This window comes from Heterodontus francisci, chromosome 36 (genome assembly GCF_036365525.1).
Source record: "Heterodontus francisci isolate sHetFra1 chromosome 36, sHetFra1.hap1, whole genome shotgun sequence".
Taxonomy (NCBI): Eukaryota; Metazoa; Chordata; class Chondrichthyes; order Heterodontiformes; family Heterodontidae; genus Heterodontus; species Heterodontus francisci.
This window is the reverse complement of record NC_090406.1, coordinates 53,910,853-53,930,205: the sequence shown is the minus strand read 5'-3', so window position 1 is coordinate 53,930,205 and position 19,353 is coordinate 53,910,853. Positions and strand designations below refer to the sequence as shown.

Sequence of the window (19,353 nt, the reverse complement as noted above, 5' to 3'; positions counted from 1 at the left end):
ACTTGTCAGGGTATGGGAACCAGCAGCAAGTATTAGAGAGGAATACACAGAATTTTGAGGAGATGGATCGCACAAGAGTAGGGAATAGTAAGTTATTAGGTGGGGCAGCGTGAGGTAGAAAGTAATAAAGTGTGAATCAGGGTTAAAGAGCATGACTGTGAATGCACAGAGTGTGGTTAATTAGACTGGTGAGGCACAGGCACAGATTGTCATGTGGGAATATGATGTTGTGGCTATAACACAGACCTGGCACAAAGAAGGGCAGGGCTGGTGGTTAAATATTCCTTGAATATTTAAATATTCAGGAAAGATTGGAAAGGGAAAAAGGGGAGCGAGTGGCGTTACAGATTAAGGAGAGGCATTGCCGTGCTGGAGAAAAAGGATATTCCACAAGGGTCGAGGACAGAATCAATTTGGCTGCAGCGAAGGAACAAAAAAAGTGTGGTTACATTGTTCGGTGCTGCCTATAGGCCACCAGCTAGTAGGGAGGACATGGAGGAACAAATTTGCAAGGAAATTACAGAGATGTGCAAAAATTATAGGGTAGTTATAATGGGGGACTTGAATTATCCCACCAGAGGCCGGGATAATAGTAGTGTCAAGGGCATTGAGGGTTAAGGGTTCCTCGGCTGTGTTCAGGAAAATTTTCGACAACAAAATGTTGCTAGGCCAACGAGAAAGGAGGCATTGTTAGGCCTGGTCCTTGGGAATGAGGTGGGCCAAGTGGATCAAGTATCAGTAGGAGGGCATTTACGGGATAGTGATCATTATATCATAAGGTTAAGGCTGACTGTGGAAAAGGGCATAGTGCAATCCAGGACAAGAATAATGAACTGGGGGAAGGCCAACTTCAATGGGGTAAGAATGGAGCTTGTGCGAATAAACTGGAGTCAAACGCTGGCAGGAAAACCGGCAGATGAACAATGGGCTACCTTCAAAGACGAGATAGTTCAGGCACAGTCAAGGTATTTTCCCTTGAAGGGGAAAAGTACAGCAAACAAATCTAGAGCTCACTAGATGACAAAAAAATGTAGAGATTAAGAGAAAGAAGAAAAGGTGTGCTTCTGACAGGTGCCAGGAAGTAAATGGTATTGAGAAACAGGCTGAATAGAGAAAGTCCTGAAGGCAAATGAAATACCAAATAAGAGAAGGAAAGAGAGCATGAAAAGAGACTGGCAGCTAGCATTAATGGAAATCCCAAAGTTTTCTATAGGCATATAAATAGTAAAGGGGTGGTAAAAGGAGGTATGGGGCTGATTCTGGACCAGAACGTGGAATTGCACATGGATGCAGAGGGAATACCTGAGGTATTAAATTAATACTTTGCATCTGTCTTCACCAAGGAAGAAGATGTAACTCACGAAACGTTGAACGAGGTGCTACTTCAGATACCAGAGGCGTTTAAAATTGATAAACGACGTATTAGATAGGATGTCTCAACTTAAAATGGAAAGAACGCTAAGTTTGGGTGAGATGCATCCAAGGATACTGAGGGAAGTGAGGGAGGAAATGTTTCAATCTTCCTTCAACTCAAGGGTGGTGCGAGAGGACTGGAGAATTGCAAATGTTACACACTTGTTCAAGAACGGGTGTCAAGATAAGCCCAACAACGATCGGCCCGTTAATTTAACTTCGGTGGCTGGACAATTTCTCGAAAAAAAATAATTCAGGACAAAATCAATCGCCACATGGACGAATGCAAATTAATTAAGGAAAGCAGCATTGATTTCTTAAGGGATAATCATGTGGAGCTAACTTGCTTGAGTTTTTTTGAGGAGGTAACAGAGGTGGTTAAAGAGGGCAATACCGTTGAAGTGATATATGTGGACTTCCAGAAGGCATTTGATACAATTCCACACAAGAGACTTGTGAGAAAACTTGTAGCTCAAGGAATAAAAGGGATGGCAGCAACATGGATACGAAATTAGCTTAGATGTTTTTCGAGCTGGAGGAAGGTTTGTAGTGGAGTTCCCCAGGGAGCAGGGTTGGGACCCTTGCTTTTCTGGATATATATTAATGACCTAGACCGTGGTGTACAGGCACAATTTCAAAGTTTGCAGGTGATACGAAACTTGGAAGCATTGTGAACTGTGAGGAGGATAGTGTAGAACTTCAAAAGGACATAGACAAGCTGGTGGAATGGGCAGACAGGTGGCAGATGAAGTTCAATGTAGAGAAATGTGAAGTGTGCCATTTTGGTAGTCAGAACATGGAGAGACAATATAAAATAAAGGGAACAATTCCAAAGGGCGTGCAGGAACAGTGGGACCTGGGTTTAAATGTGCATAAGGCATTGAAGGTGGCAGGACAAGTGACATAGTGACTAAGGTAAGAAAGGTCGAGAGCTTATTTTCATATATAGTGTGCAATGTGTTTTAGGGAGTTCTTACAGGGTAAGACAGGGGACGTAGTGTTTTAGGGCGTTCTTACAGGGGAACAGAGGGATTCGTGAGAGGGAGGAACTGAAGGAAAACAGTATTAGTCGAGAAATGGTAGGGAGATTGATGGGATAGAAGGCTTATATATCCTCAGCACCTGATAATTTATATCCCAGACTATTTAAGGAAGTGGCCCGAGAAATAGTGGATGCATTGGTGGTCATCATCCATGACTCTATAGACTCTGGAACAATTCCTACAGATTGGAATGTAGCTAATGTAACCCCACTATTTAAAAAGGAAGGTTGAGAGAAAACAGGAAATTATAGACCAGTCAGCCTGATATCGGTAGCGGGGAAGATTTTAGATTCCATTATCAAAGATTTTAGAGCAAAGCACTTAGAGAACAGAGGTAGAATCGATAGAGTCAGCATGGCTTTACGAAAGGGAAATCTAGCTTGAATGATCTATAGAATTCTTCGAGAATGTAACTAATAGAATTGTTGAGGGACAGCCAGTGGATGTGGTTTACTTGGACTTTCAGAAGGCTTTCGACAAAGTCCCACAGAAGAGATTAGCGTGTAAAATTAAAGTGCATGGATTAGGGATAGTGTACTGCGATGGATAGAAAATTGGTTGGCAGACAGGAAACAAAGACTCGGGATAAACGGGGTTTTTTCCAAATGGCAGGCGGTGACTCGTGCGGTACCATAGGGATCGGTGCTCGGACCCCAGCTATTCACAATATACATCAATGATTTAGATGAGGGAACTAAATTTAATATCTCCAAATTTGCAGATGACACAAAACCGTTGTGAGGAGGATGCAGAGAGGCTTCAGGGTGATTTCAACAACTCGAGTGAGTGGGCAAATACTTGGCAGATGCAGTAAAATGTTGACAATTGTAAGGTTATCCACTTTGGTAGCAAAAACTGGAAGGCAGATAATTATCTGAACGGCCATAAATTGAGAAAGGGGAATATGCAACAAGACCTGAACATTCTCGTACACATGTCATTGAAGGTAAGCATGCAGGTGAAACAGGTGGTAAAAAAAGCAAATGGTATGTTGACCTTCATCGCGACAGGATTCGAGTAAAGGAGCAGAGATGTCTTGCTGCAATTATACATGGCCTTGTTAGGACCACACCTGGAATACTGTGTGCAGTTCTGGTCTCCTTATCTGAGTAAGAATGTTCTTACTGTAAAGGGAGTGCAGCGAAGGTTTACCAGACTTATTCCTGGGATGATGGGACTGACGTATGAAGACAGGTTGAGTCGGTTAGGGTTGTATTCGCTGGAGTTCAGAAGAATGAGGGGGGGATCTCATAGAAACCTCTAATATTCTAACAGGACTTGACAGGGTAGATGCAGGAAGGATGTTCCCGATGATGGGGGGCAGTCCAGAACCAGGGGTCATAGTCTAAAGATACGGGGTAAAACTTTCAGGACTGAGATGAGGAGAAATTTCATCACCAAGAGAGTGGTGAGCCTGTGGAATTCGCTACCACAGAAAGCAGCTGAGGCCAAAACATTGTATGCTTTCAAGAAGGAGTGAGATATAGCTCTTGGGGCAAAAGGGTTCAAATAATATGGGTGTAAAGCAGGGACAGGCTACTGAGTTGGATGATCAGTCATGATCATAATGAATGATGTAGCAGGCTCGAAGGACTGAATAGCCTGCTCCTGCTGCAATTTTCTATGCTTCTATGTTAATAACGCATAGAGTATCCTGGGCTTTATGAACAGGGGCATAGAGTACATGAGCAAGGAAATTATGTTCAGCTTGCATAAGATACTAATTCAGCCTCAGCTGGAGAATTGTGTCCAATTCTGGGCGCCACACATAGATCGCTCAAAGTTGCCACCCAAGTTGATAGGGTTGTTAAGAAGGCGTATGGTGTGTTGGCTTTCATTAACAGGGGGATTGAGTGTAAGAGCCGCGAGGTTATGCTGCAGCTCTATAAGGCCATGGTTCGACCACACTTAGAATATTGTTCAGTTCTGGTCGCCTCATTATAGGAAGGATGTGGAAGCTATAGAGAGGGTGCAGAGGAGATTTACCAGGATGCTGCCTAGACTGGAGGGCATGTCCTACGAAGAAAGATTGAGGGAGCTAGGGTTTTTTCTCATTGGAGCGAAGAAGGATGAGAGGTGACTTGATAGAGGGGTACAAGATGATGAGAGGCAAAGATAGAGTGGCTAGTCAGATAATTTTTCCCAGGGTGAAAAGGGCTTTCACCAGGGGGCATAATTTTAAGGTAATTGGAGGAAGGTTTTGGGGAGATGTCAGAGGTAGGTTCTTTACACAGAGAGTGGTGGGTGCGTGGAATGCGCTGCCAGTGGTGGTAGTCGAAGCAGATACATTAGGGGCATTTGAGCGACTCTTGGATCGGTACATGGATGATCGTCGAATGAAGGGTAGGTAGGTAGTTTGATGTCAGAGTAGGTTAAAGGTTCGGCACAACATCGTGGGCCGCAGGGCCTGTACTGTGCTGTACTGTTCTATGTTCTATGAAAGCCGTGAGAGCATTGGCGAGAGTACAGAAAAGATTCATGATAATGGTACCATAGATTAGGAATTTCAGTTATGAAGATGGATTGGAGAAGTTAGGACTGTTTCCTTGGAGAAGAGAAGTCTGAGGGTGATTTGGTAGACGTATTCAAAATCATGAGCGGTCTGGACAGAGCAGATAGATAGAAACTATTCCCACTCAAGAAAGGATCGAGAACAAGAGGGGCACATATTTAAAGTAATGAGTCAGAAAATGAAAAGTGACATGAGGAATAACATTTTAACACAGCGAGTGGTTAAGTTGTGGTGTGCACTGCCTGAAAACGTGGTGGGGGAAGGTACAATTGAAACATTGAAAAAGGAATTAGACAGCTCCATGAAAAGGAAGAATGTTATGGGGAGAAGGCAGTGGAATGGAACTGAGGGAATTCCACTTAAGGAGAGCCAGAGCGAACATGATCGGCCGAATGGCGTCCTGCTGTAACAGTTCTCTGATTCTGTGATCTTACCCCAGGTCCTGAGCCACACACACACACACACATACACATCACAACCCAGCCACACAGCATACACGCAGACACAGAGATTACAACCCAGGCACTCAGGCACACACGCCCGCAGACAAAGGTTACACCCCAGACACTGAGCTAGCCAAACGTACATACAGAGACACAAACACAATGAAACACACGCACACACACAAAAATGCAATGATCATAACCCAGGCACGATCCAGAGACACACACACACACACACAAATCAAACCCCTGGCGCAGCACCAGAAACACACACACAAACACAAACACACAAACACACACACACACGGAGATACACAGACGCACTCAGATACACATACACAAACACACACAGATACACACATACACACACACACACACACGGAGATACACAGACGCACTCAGATACACATACACAAACACACACAGATACACACATACACACACACACACACACACACGGAGATACACAGACGCACTCAGATACACATACACAAACACACACAGATACACACAAACACACACACTCACGGAGATACACAGACACACTCAGATGCACATACACAAACACACACAGATAGACACACACAGATACAAACCCACATAGGTCACACTCAGGAGCCTCAGCCGGACACACACAGAGATCACAACCCGGGCACAGAGCGACATACACACACACACACACACACGCACACACACACACACTCTCTCTCTCTCTGACCGGCCTATAATTATTCGGCCTGCCCCTCGCACCAGTTTTAAACAATGGTATAACGTTTGCAGACCTCCATTCTTTTGGCACTTCGCCAGTATCCAGTCAGGTTTTGATAATGATCCTCAGCGCGTCAGCTACTTTCTCCTTGGCTTCCTTTAAAAGCCTGGGATACAACCCATCCGACCTTGGTGACTTATCCTCTTTCAAGGATGTGAGACTCTGTAGTACTTCCTCTCTCATTTTACTTACCATATCTAACATTTCACACTCCTCCTCTTCAACTACAATGTCTGCATCGTCCATCACCTTTATGAAGACAGAGACATAAAACTCATTAAGAACCCTGCTCACATCTTCCGCTTGCATGCATAAGTTCTGTTGTACATCTCTGAAAGGCCGTATCCTTTCCTTAGTTATCCTCTTGCTCTTAATGTACTGACAAAACACCTTTGGGTTTCCTTGATTTTACCTGCCAATAATTTTCCTGTCCTCTCTTTGCTTTTATAATTTCTTTTTTTACTTCACCCCTGCACTTTCTATACTCCTCTAGGCTTTCTAAAGTACGAAGATTTTTATGATCGTCATATGCTTTCATTTTTACCTTAACTTACCCTAGAAGCTGCTAGATAACCAGGGGCTCTAGATTTGGCAGTACCACACACACAAACAGACACAAACACACAGACACACACATGCACGCACACAAACATACTCATAGCACAACCCCGGCCCTGAGATACATACACACACGCACAGCACAACAGAAGCACTGAGACGCACATACACACACACACATAAAGACACAAAACATAACCTAGTCTTGAGACAACCATCCAAACACACGCGTGCATGAACACAGCACAGCATAAGCACTGACACACACACACAAACAGAGATACACACAGACGCAAACAAACCCGCACACACACACACACACAAGAGCAGAAAACAAACACACGCAAGCACACCCACACAGACACACTCACACAAGCACTACCCAGGTCCTGAGATGCACAGACATGCAAACACACTCAGCCAGACATACACACATACAAATGCAGATATACACACACGCAAGTACATTCACACACAAACACACACACACACACACACACACACAGACACACACGCACACACACGCACACACGCGCACACACTCACACGCACACACACACACACGCACTTTACATGCCAGGCACTGAGTCAGATATTAACATAAACACAGATACAGACACACACTCTTTATATGCCACGCAATGAGTCAGAAACAAAAAAAACACATAGACACATACTCTTATGCTTTAGATGTTTAGATTTAGATTTTTAGATTTAGAGATACAGCACTGACACAGACCCTTCGGCCCACCTAGTCTGTGCTGACCATTAACCACCCACTTACACGCCAAGCACTGAGCCAGATACAAGCAGACCCCCACATGTACACAGACAAACACACATGCACACACAGACTCAGAAACACACGCACTCACATCAAAACCCAGGCACTGAGCCAGACACACGCACACAAGTACATACAAACACACACACACAAGTACACACACACACGTAAACACACATGCTCAGGGACTAAGTCAGACACAAACAGACCAAGACAGATAGACACGCAGCCACACGCACGCACACATACACGCAGACCACACTACAGGCTCTGGGACAAACACACACCCACACACACACACGTATACACACACACACGTGGACACGCCTGGCACTGATCCATATACAAACAGACCCACAGAGATACACACACTCACACACACACGTATGCACACTACCCCTCTTAACACGCCAGGGGCATAGTTAGACACAAACAGAAACACACAGTCACTATATCTTTACACGCCAGACATTGAGTCAGATACAAACAAATGCCCAAACAGAGACATACATAGCACAGCCCAGTCCCTGACACACACAGACACACTCACACACACACACACACACACACACACACACACACACACACACACACACACACACACACATACACACACACACACACATACCACAATCCAGGCCCTGAGATACAAACACGCACACATACACACACACACACTCCCACACTTACACACACCCACACTCAAGCACAGATGCAAACATAGGCAAAAACACCCACGCAGGCAAAAACAGACAGCACAACCCAGGCCCTCTGACACACACGCACAAGCACAGCACAACAGAAACACTGAGACACTCACACATACACACACACACTCACAGGATAACCCAATCACTGAGACAAACCCACACACAGAATCAACCACCCACGTGTGTGCACACTCACACACACACACACACGCACACACACACACACACACGCACACACACACACACACACACACACACACACACACACAGTGTGTGAGCAGCACAGTGGCACAGTGGTTAACACCGCAGCCTCACAGCTCCAGCGACCTGGGTTTATTTCTAGTTGTGCAGAGTTTGCAAGTTCTTCCTGTGAATGTGTGCGTTTTCGTGGATGTGATAGGAATGTGGGATTCATGTAGGATTAGTATAAATTGGTGGTTGATGGTCGGCACAGACTCGGTGGGCCGAAGGGCTTGTTTCAGTGCTGTATCTCGAAATAAAAAAAAATAGATGCACAAAGAGGCAGAGCACAGCCCAGGACCTGAGACACACACGGAGTCCAGGCCCTGACACCCACACATACACACACACTCACCCACATCAATTCACACACACGGATATGCACATGACACACATAACACAGCCCATACCCTGATATACATGCGCACTCACACACGAACATAGATAAGCACACTCGCACACATCAGGCCCCCAGACAGACAAACATACAAGAAAGCCCAGGCCCTCAGACACACAGAAGCACTGAGGCACACAGAGACATACAGCACAACTCCTGAGACAAAAAACATACACACGAACATGCAGACTCAAAGCACAACCATGTCCTTTGATAATCTGACACACATGCACACTAAAACCCACACGCATACAGGAAGACACAAAGCACAACCCCGGCCGTGCAACACACATATACACATACACAAACACAGATACATGCACACGCACACAACTATTGCTTTGAAATAATTGAATTCGTGCTGCCTGTCTCAGTGAGGGAATCTCTCAGCCAATCCAACATTTTACATTCTATACAAGAGCTGCAGATGCTGGAAATTTGAAATAAAAACATAAAATGCTGGAAAAATCCAGTAGGTCTGGCAGAATCTGTGGAGAGAGGATCAGAGTTAATGTTTCAGGTCGGTGACCCTTCATCAGAACTGGAAGTGATTAGAGATGGAACATATTTTTGATGAGACAGGGAAAGGAGGGAGTGGGAGGATTATGATCAACATTGAATTTAACAATTTCAGTATAAATCTGTTGTTATTGAATCTCTCCTGTCTTCCACCATATCACAGAATGTTCTGTTTGTTCTTTCAGGTCCAATCATTTCAATACATCACTGGATACAGGAACACATTTATAAATCTCAATAAGTCCTCCATCGAACTCGTAACTTTGCTCCCAGCCTGATGTATAATTTCCCTGTGTTTCCCTTCCTCACAGTTAACTTGCTGGCAATTGGGATCCTGTCTCGGGTAAAGTGTGGCCTCTCCAAATGTATCACTCGCTACCTGGTGGCCATGTCAGCGGCAGATCTACTGGTCATTATCCTCAACCTGATATTGAGGCACATTCCCATTGCTTTTGATGAACAGTTTGAATTCCTGTATGACATCCACGTGTGTAATATCCACGCAGTCCTGCTTTATGCAGCGTCAGACTTTTCTGTCTGGTTCACCGTCACTTTCACCTTTGATCGATTTGTGGCCATTTGTCGCCAGAAGCTGAAAAGTAAATATTGCAGTGAGAAAACGGCGGTTGTGGTTCTGGGAACAGTGACTGTGCTGAGCTGTTTAAATAACATCTTCTGGTATTTTGTGTTAACTGGTGGGTATTGGCTGTGGAACCAACCCATGTTTTGTTATGTAACAAACAATGTTCTGGATTCTCCAATCTGGGGAATAATCGAGTTCCCCCATCATATTCTAACCCCAGAGGTCCCATTTTTGGTGATTCTGCTGCTCAACGCTCTCACCGTCAGACACATTTTAGTGGGCAGCAGAGGTCGCAGGAGACTCCGGGCTCACAGTCGTGGTGAGATTCGCAGAGACCCAGAGATTGAAAGCCGAAGGAAATCCATCATTTTACTGTTCGTTATCTCGGGGAATTTCATCCTGTTATGGGCAGTATTCATGGTGTATTCGATATGGTTCCAGATGTAGCGGATGGGTAATGAGTCTTTCTACACACTTTTGTGAAGGAACTAGCCTTAATGCTGCTGCTCCTGAGATGCTGCACAAACTCTGCGATTTACGTCGTGACATAGACCCAGTTCAGAGAGCAGTTGAAGAATGTGCTGAAATATCCCTTTACTCCAATTATTAAATTCATTCAATGATGAGGGGAACTGAATCTCTGACGATTTCCAGCAGCCGGGGACGGGGCCTGTCGCTATCGTGACAGAGCGGAGACGGCGCCAATCCCAATGGACAAAAAGCGGGGGCGAGGTTTGTCATTTTGGTGATGGAGCGGGGGCAGGTTGCGTCGCTATGGACAGAAAGCGGGGGCGGGTTCTGTCGCTATGGTAACAAAGGGAAGGCGTGGCCTGGCGTTATAGTGATGGGGGGCGGGTGGTGGGGGTGTGCTGTCGCTATCGAGACAGAAGTGGCCAGAGAATTTCACTGTGGTAACTGCGTGGGGGTAGGGATTTCTGTATGGAGGCCAAGGGGTGTCAGCACTGTCACTATGGAGACAGAATGGTGGCGGGGCCTGTCAATGCACCCATTTGTAAACTTTATAATACTTGAACATTTGTAGACCATTGTCATCTGTTGTAGCCTTTATAATACTTTATAACACTTTCCAATCATCCGTAATCCTTAGTAACAGTTTACACTCCTTTATACTCCTTGATAACCGTGCATTATCCTCTATAAGTCTTTGTACTCATTTATAACCAGTTATATCTCATAAATGCTCTGCCGTAGACAGAAAACACAGTTAATTATCACTGTCGATTGCTCTCATTTCAAACAAGCCACAGTGCATATCATTTAAATGGCCGCAGAGCCTGTCACTTAAAATAGCCACAGTGCATAATCACTTAAAATGGCCCTGGAGCATGTATGCTAAAATGGCCACAGTGCATATCATTAAAATGGTCACAGTGTTTGCCATCTGAAATAGCAGCAGTACGTCTCACTTAAAATGGCCGCAGAGCATGTCACTTAAAATAGCCGGAGTACATCACACTTAAAATGATCGCACTGCATGTAATTTGAAATGGCCACAGTACATATCACCTAAAATGGCTGCTATGCATGTCACTTAAACTGACTATACTGCATATCACTTAACATGTCCTTCGTGCATATTACTTAAAGCGGCCGCAGAGTCTGTCACTTAAAATGGCAGCAGTACGTTTCACTTGAAATGATCGCAGTGCATGTAACTTGAAATGGCCGCAGTACATATCACTTAAAATCTTTGCAGTGCATGTCACTAAAACAGGCTGCAGCACATATCATTTAAAATAACCACAATGCATGCCGCTTAAAATGACGGCAATGCATATCACTTTAAATTGTGCCAGTGCCTCTCACTACAAATGGCCGCAGTACACGTCACTTCAAATGGCCTCACAGCCTGTCACTTCATGGCAACACTGCATATCACTTTAAGTGGCCGCAGTACATCTCACTTAAATTGGTCGCAGTGTGCATCAGTTCAAATGGCCACACAGCATGTCGCTTGGAATTATCGTAGTTAAGTTCACTTAAAATGGCTGCACTGTATATCACTTTAAATGGTAGTAGTGCATATCAGTAAAAGTGACTGCAGTGCATGTCACTTAAAATGGCTGCACGGTATATCACTTTCAATGGTAGGAGTGCATAATCACTAAAAGAGACTGCAGTGCATGTCACTTAAAATGGCGGCAGCGCATGTCACTGAAAATGACGGCAGTGCATATGACCTCAAATAGCTACAGGGCATGTCACTTAAAATGGTCGCAATATAGGTCACTTAAACTGGCCATACTGCATATCACTTAAAATGTCCCTGGTGTATAACACTCAAGGTGGCCGCAGTACCTGTCACTTAAAATGGTGACAAAACATACCACTGAAACGGGGGCAATGCATATCACTTCAAATGGTTTGCAGTACACTTCACTTCAAATGGCCATCAAACATGTCACTTAAAATGGTCACACTGCAGATCGGTAAAAATATTCTCAGTGCAGGTCGCTTAAAATGGTAACAGATGTTGTCACTTTAAATGGCCACAGTGCATGTCAATTTAAATGGTAGGGCTGCATATCACTTAAAATGGCCAAAGTGCATATCACTTAAAATTACCATAATGCATGTCACTAAAATAGTCGAATTGCTTATCACTTAAAATGGCCACAGTGCATGTCGTTTAAAATGGCCACAGAGTATATCACATAAAATGGCCACAATGTTTGTTGAAATGGTTGCACTGTCTGTCACTTAATACAGTCGTGTGCATATGACTTGAAAGGGCCACAATGTACACCATTTGAAATGGCAATAGCAAATATCATTCAAAATGGTCGCACTGCATACAACACACATACCAAGAAAGGGCCAATTTAAACAAGGCCTGTTTTAATCCCAAGTGGAGTGATACTGAGTCCCACTCACACACAAGGCAAGTCTCACTTCATATCAGGCCTATGTTAATCCCAGTTGGAGTCGTACTGAGTGCAACTCACGCACCAGGAAAGGGACAATTCAAACCAGGCCTGTGTTAATCCCAGTTGCAGATGGACAGAGTCCCACACATCACCAGGATACGTCCATTCAATACAGGCCCGTTTTCATCCCCGCTGGAATGGTACTGAGCCCCAATGACACGCCGGGAAAAGGGCAATTCAAATCAGGCCTGTGTTAATCTCATTTGTTGTGGTACTGATTCCAACACACACACCGGGGAACAGCAAATTTCAGCCAGGGCTGTGTTAATCCCAGCTGGAGTGGTACTGACTCCCACTCACACAACAGGAGAGGGTCAATTCAAACCAGGGCTGTGTTAATCCCAATTGCAGTGGTGCTGAGTCCAACGCACACACCAGGAAACTGCAAACTTCAGACAGGGCTGTGTTAATCCCAGCTGGAGTGGTACTGACTCCCACTCACACAACAGGAGAGGGTCAATTCAAACCAGGGCTGTGTTAATCCCAATTGCAGTGGTGCTGAGTCCAACGCACACACCAGGAAACTGCAAACTTCAGACAGGGCTGTGTTAATTCCAGGTGGAGTGGGACTGAACCTACTCACACACCAGCAAAGTGTCAACTCAAAAAAGGCCTGCGTTAATCGCAGCTTGAGTGGCACCGAGTCCCACTCACAGACCAGGAGTGGGCCAATTTAAACCAGAACTATGTTAATCCCATCCGGAATGGTACTGACCATCCTATTTACACGCTAGAAAAGGGCCAATATAAATATGTCCTGTGATAATCCCAAAAGGAGCGGTACTAAGTACACCTCGCACTCCAGAAAAGGGCAAATAAAACCAGGCCTCTCTTAATCTCAGTTGGGGTGGTACCGGGTGAGTCCAATTTACACACCAGGAAAGGACGAGTCAAACCAGTCCGGTGTTAATCCCATCTAGAGTGGCATTGAGTCCCACTCTCACATCAGGAAATAGGCATTTCAAACCAGGACTGTGTTAATCACGGTTGGAGTGGTCCTGAGTCGCAACACTTACGCCCGAAAAGGGCCAATGCACAGCTAGCATGTCTTAATTCCAGTAGGAGTGGTACTGAGTCGCAATCACAAAGCAGGAAAGGACCAATTCAAACCTGGCCTGTGTTACTCAAATAGGGAATGGTACTGAGTCCCACTCTCATGCCAGGAAGGGGCCAGTTCAACCCAGGCCTGTCTTCATCCCAGCTGGAGTAGTACTGAGGTCAATATACACACACCAAGAAGGGGCCAATTCAAACCAGACCTGTGTTAATCACAGCTGGAGAGGTACGAAGTCCCATTCACACATCAGGAAAGTGCCAGTTATAACCGGGCCTGTGTCAAGATCAGTTAGATTGGTTCTGAGACCCACTGACACACCAGGAAATGGCCAATGCAAACCAGGACTGACTTAATCCTTGGTGGAGTGGTACTGAGTCCCACTCACACACCAGGAAAGGGCCAATTCGAACGAGGTCTTTGTTAATCCCGGCTGGATTGGTACTGACTCCCACCCAAGCCTATGTTAATTCCAGTTTTAGTCGTACTAAGTCCCACTCTCACTGCAAGAAAGTCCAATTAAATCGAGGCATGGAATAATCCCAGTTACAGAGGTCCCACTCACACACTAGAAAAGTGCCAATTCAAGCCAGGCCCATGTTAATCCCTTCTGGAGTGACACTGCGTCCCACTCATACACCAGAAAATGACCAATACAATACAGGACTATGTTAATACTCGTTGGAGTGGTCCTGTGTCGAACTCACAAAGCACACAATGGCCAAAACAACACAGGACCGTGTTATTCCCAGTTGGAGTGGCACTGAATCCCACTCACACACCAGGAAATGTCCAATACAACCGGACTTGTATCAGCACCATCTGGAGTGCTACTGAGTCCCACTCACATTTCATGAAAGTGCCATTTCAAACCAGTCCTGTGTTAATCCCAGCTGGACTGGTACTGTTTCCCACATAGACACAACAAAACTGTCATTCAAATCAGGCTTGTGTTCATTCCAGTTTTAGTGATACTGAGTCCCACTCATACACCAGGACGGGACAATTCAAATCAGGCATCTGTTGATCCCAATTGGAGTGGTACTGCGTCCCATCGCTCACCAGAAAAGGACCAATTCAAAACAGGCCTGTGTTATTCGAGTTGGATTGCTACTGTGTCACACTTACACACCAAAGAGGGCCAGTTCAAACCAAGCCTGTGTTAATCCCATCTGGAGTGGTATTGTGTCCCACTCTCACATCGGGAGAGGAGCAGTCAAAACATGCCTGCGTTATTTCCAGCTTTATTAGATTAGATTAGATTTTTAGATTAGAGATACAGCACTGAAACAGGCCCTTCGGCCCACTGAGTCTGTGCCGAACATCAACCACCCATTTATACTAATCCTACATTAATCCCATATTCCTACCAAACATCCCCACCTGTCCCTATATTTCCCTACCACTAGTGACAATTTATAATGGCCAATTTACCTATCAACCTGCAAGTCTTTTGGCTTGTGGGAGGAAACCGGAGCACCCGGAGAAAACCCACGCAGACACAGGGAGAACTTGCAAACTCCACACAGGCAGTACCCGGAATCGAACCCGGGTCCCTGGAGCTGTGAGGCTGCTGTGCTAACCACTGCGCCACTGTGCCGACCATTAGTTGTGCTGAATCCAACTGTCACAGCAGAAAAGAGCCAATTCAGTCGGGGCCTGGGTTTATCCTACTTAGAGTGGCACTGAATCCCACTCACACACCAGGAAGGGGCCAATTCAAACTCGGCCTGTTTTCATCCCGGCTGGAGTAGTACTGAGGCCGACAGACAAGGGAAGGGACCAATTCAAACCAAGCCTATGTTAATCACAGCTGGAGTGGTACTGAGCCACACTCACAAACTAGAAAATGGCCAAGACGAAACAGGGCAATTTTCATCGCAGTAAGAGTGGTACTGAATCCAATTCACACAGGATAAAAAAGGCCAATTCAAATCAGGCCTGCATTTACACCAGGTGGAGCGGTACTGAGTCCCACTCACACAACAGAAAACGGCCAATTCAAACGAGGCCCGCGTTTATCCCAGGTGGAGTGGTACTGAGTCCAGTCACACACCAGGAAGGGGCAAATTCCAAACAAACCTGTCTTAATCCCAGATGGAGTGGTACTGATCACTCGCACACACCAGGAAGTGGCAGTTTCAACCCAGGCCTATGTTAGTCCAATTGGGGTGGTACTAAGTCGCAATAACACACCATAAAAGTACCAGTTATAACCAGGCCTGTGTGAAGCCCAGATAGAGTGGTACTGAGACGTAGTCACACACCAGGAAAGGGTCAATACAAGCCAGTCTGTGTTAATCCCAGTGAGAGTGGCACAGAACACGTGCAGGAAATGTCCCGGCTGGATTGGTACTGCGTCCCCTCACACACCAGGCAATTACCAGTCAACCCTGGCCTGTGTTAATTCTAATTTTAGTGATACTAAGTCCCACTCTCACAGCAGAAAACGCCACTTAAATCGATGCATGGGATAATGCCAGTTACAGATGCCCTACTCACACACCATGGAAGGCCCAATTCGAATAAAGCCCATGTTGGTACCATCTGGAGTGGTACTGACTCGCACACATAGAACAAAAAATGGCCAATACAAAAAAGGACTATGCTAATCTCAGTTGGAGTGGGACTGAGTCCAACTCATACACCTGTAAAGTGCCAATTTAAACCAGGTCTGTATTAATCCCAGTTGGAGTGGTCCTGAGTCCCATTCATGCACCAGGAAATGGCCAATATTAACCAGGACTATGTTATTCCCAGTTGCAGTGGTACTGAGCTGACCTCACATAGCAGAAAAATGCCAATTAGAATTAGAACATTACAGCGCAGTACAGGCCCTTTGGCCCTCGATGTTGCACCGACCTGTGAAATCATCTGACCTACACTATTCCATTTTCATCCATATGTCTATCCAATGACCACTTAAATGCCCTTAAGGTTGGCGAGTCTACTACTTTTGCAGGCAGGGCGTTCCACGCCCCTACTACTCTCTGAGTAAAGAAACTACCTCTGACATCTGTCCTATATCTATCACCCCTCAACTTAAAGCTATGTCCCCTCGTGTTTGCCATCACCATCCGAGGAAAAAGACTCTCACTGTCCACCCTATCTAACCCTCAGATTATCTTATATGTCTCTATTATATGCCTCTCCTCCTCCTTTTCTCCAACGAAAACAACCTCAAGTCCCTCAGCCTTTCCTCGTAAGACCTTCCCTCCATACCAGGCAACATCCTAGTAAATCTCCTCTGCACCCTTTCCATAGCTTCCACATCCTTCCTATAATGCGGTGATCAGAACTGCACGCAATACTCCAGGTGTGGTCTCACCAGAGTTTTGTACAGCTGCAGCATGACATCGTGGCTCCGAAACTAGATCCCCCTACTAATAAAAGCTAACACACCATATGCCTTCTTAACAGCCCTATTAACCTGGGTAGCAACCTTCAGGGATTTATGTACCTGGACACCAAGATCTCTCTGCTCATCTACACTACCAAGAATCTTCCCATTAGCCCAGTACTCTGCATTCCTGTTACTCCTTCCAAAGTGAATCACCTCGCACTTTTCCACATTAACCTCCATTTGCCATCTCTCAGCCCAGCTCTGCAGCCTATCTATGTCCCTCTCTACCCTACAACATCCTTCGGCACTATCCACAACTCCACCGACCTTAGTGTCATCCGCAAATTTACTAACCCACCCTTCTACACCCTCTTCCAGGTCATTTATAAAAATGACAAACGACAGTGGCCCCAAAACAGATCCTTGCGGTAGACCACTGGTAAATAAACTCCAGGATGAACATTTGCCATCAACCACCACCCTCTGTCTTCTTTCAGCTGGCCAATTTCTGATCCAAAGCTCTAAATCACCTTCAATCCCATACTTCCGTATTTTCTGCAATAGCCTACCGTGGGGAACCTTATCAAACGCCTTACTGAAATCCATATACACCACATCCACGGCTTTACCCTCATCCACCTGTTTGGTCACCTTCTCGAAAAACTCAATAACGTATGTGAGGCACGACCTACCCGTCACAAAACCGTGCTGACTATCACTAATGAACTTATTCTTTTCAAGATGATTATACATCCTGTCTCTTATAACCTTTTCCAACATTTTACCCACAACCGAAGTAAGGCTCACAGGTCTATAATTACCAGGGCTGTCTCCACTCCCCTTCTTGAACAAGGGGACAACATTTGCTAACCTCCAGTCTTCTGGCACTATTCCTGTCGACAATGACGACATAAAGATCAAGGACAAAGGCTCTGCAATCTCCTCCCTAGCTTCCCAGAGAATCCTAGGATAAATCCCATCCTGCCCAGGGGACTTATCTATTTTCATACTTTCCAAAATTGATAACACCTCCTCTTTGTGAACCTCAATCCCATCTAGCCTAGTAGCCTGAATCTCAGTATTCTCCTCGATAACATTTTCTTTCTCTACTGTAAATACTGAGGCAAAATATTCATTTAACACTTCCCCTATCTCCTCTGATTCCACACACAACTTCCCACTACTATCCTTGATTAGCCCTAATCTAACTCTAGTCATTCTTTTATTCCTGATATACCTATAGAAAGCCTTAGGGTTTTCCCTGATCCTATCCGCCAATGACTTCTCGTGTCCTCTCCTTGCTCTCCTTAGCTCTCCCTTTAGATCCTTCCTGGCTAGCTTGTAACTCTCAAGCGCCCTAACTGAGCCTTCACGTCTCATCCTAACATAAGCCTTCTTCTTCCTCTTGACAAGCGCTTCAACTTCTTTAGTAAACCACGGCTCCCTCGCTCGACAACTTCCTCCCTGCCTGACAGGTACATACTTATCAAGGACACGCAGTAGCTGCTCTTTGAATAAGCTCCACATTTCGATTGTTTCCATCCCCTGCAGTTTCCTTCCCCATCCTACGCATCCTAAATCTTGCCTAATCGCATCATAATTTCCTTTCCCCCAGCTATAATTCCTGCCCTGCGGTATATACCTGTCCCTGCCCATCGCTAAGGTAAACCTAACCGAATTGTGATCACTATCACCAAAGTGCTCACCTACATCTAAATCTAACACCTGGCCGGGTTCATTTCCCCAGTACCAAATCCAATGTGGCATCGCCCCTGGTTGGCCTGTCTACATACTGTGTCAGAAAACCCTCCTGCACACACTGGACAAAAACTGACCCATCTAAAGTACTCAAACTATAGTATTTCCAGTCGATATTTGGAAAGTTAAAGTCCCCCATAACAACTACCCTGTTACTCTCGCCCCTGTCGAGAATCATCTTCGCTATCCTTTCCTCTACATCTCTGGAACTATTTGGAGGTCTATAAAAGACTCCCAACAGGGTGACCTCACCTTTCCTGTTTCTAACCTCGGCCCATA

General features: G+C 45.3%; 1 pseudogene; it reads left to right on the top strand.

The window, feature by feature from the left end:
* The window catches only part of LOC137351427 (probable G-protein coupled receptor 139), a 31,399-nt pseudogene extending 20,617 nt beyond the window's left edge, over window positions 1–10,782 (top strand).
* Window positions 10,783–19,353: the final 8,571 nt, after the last annotated feature.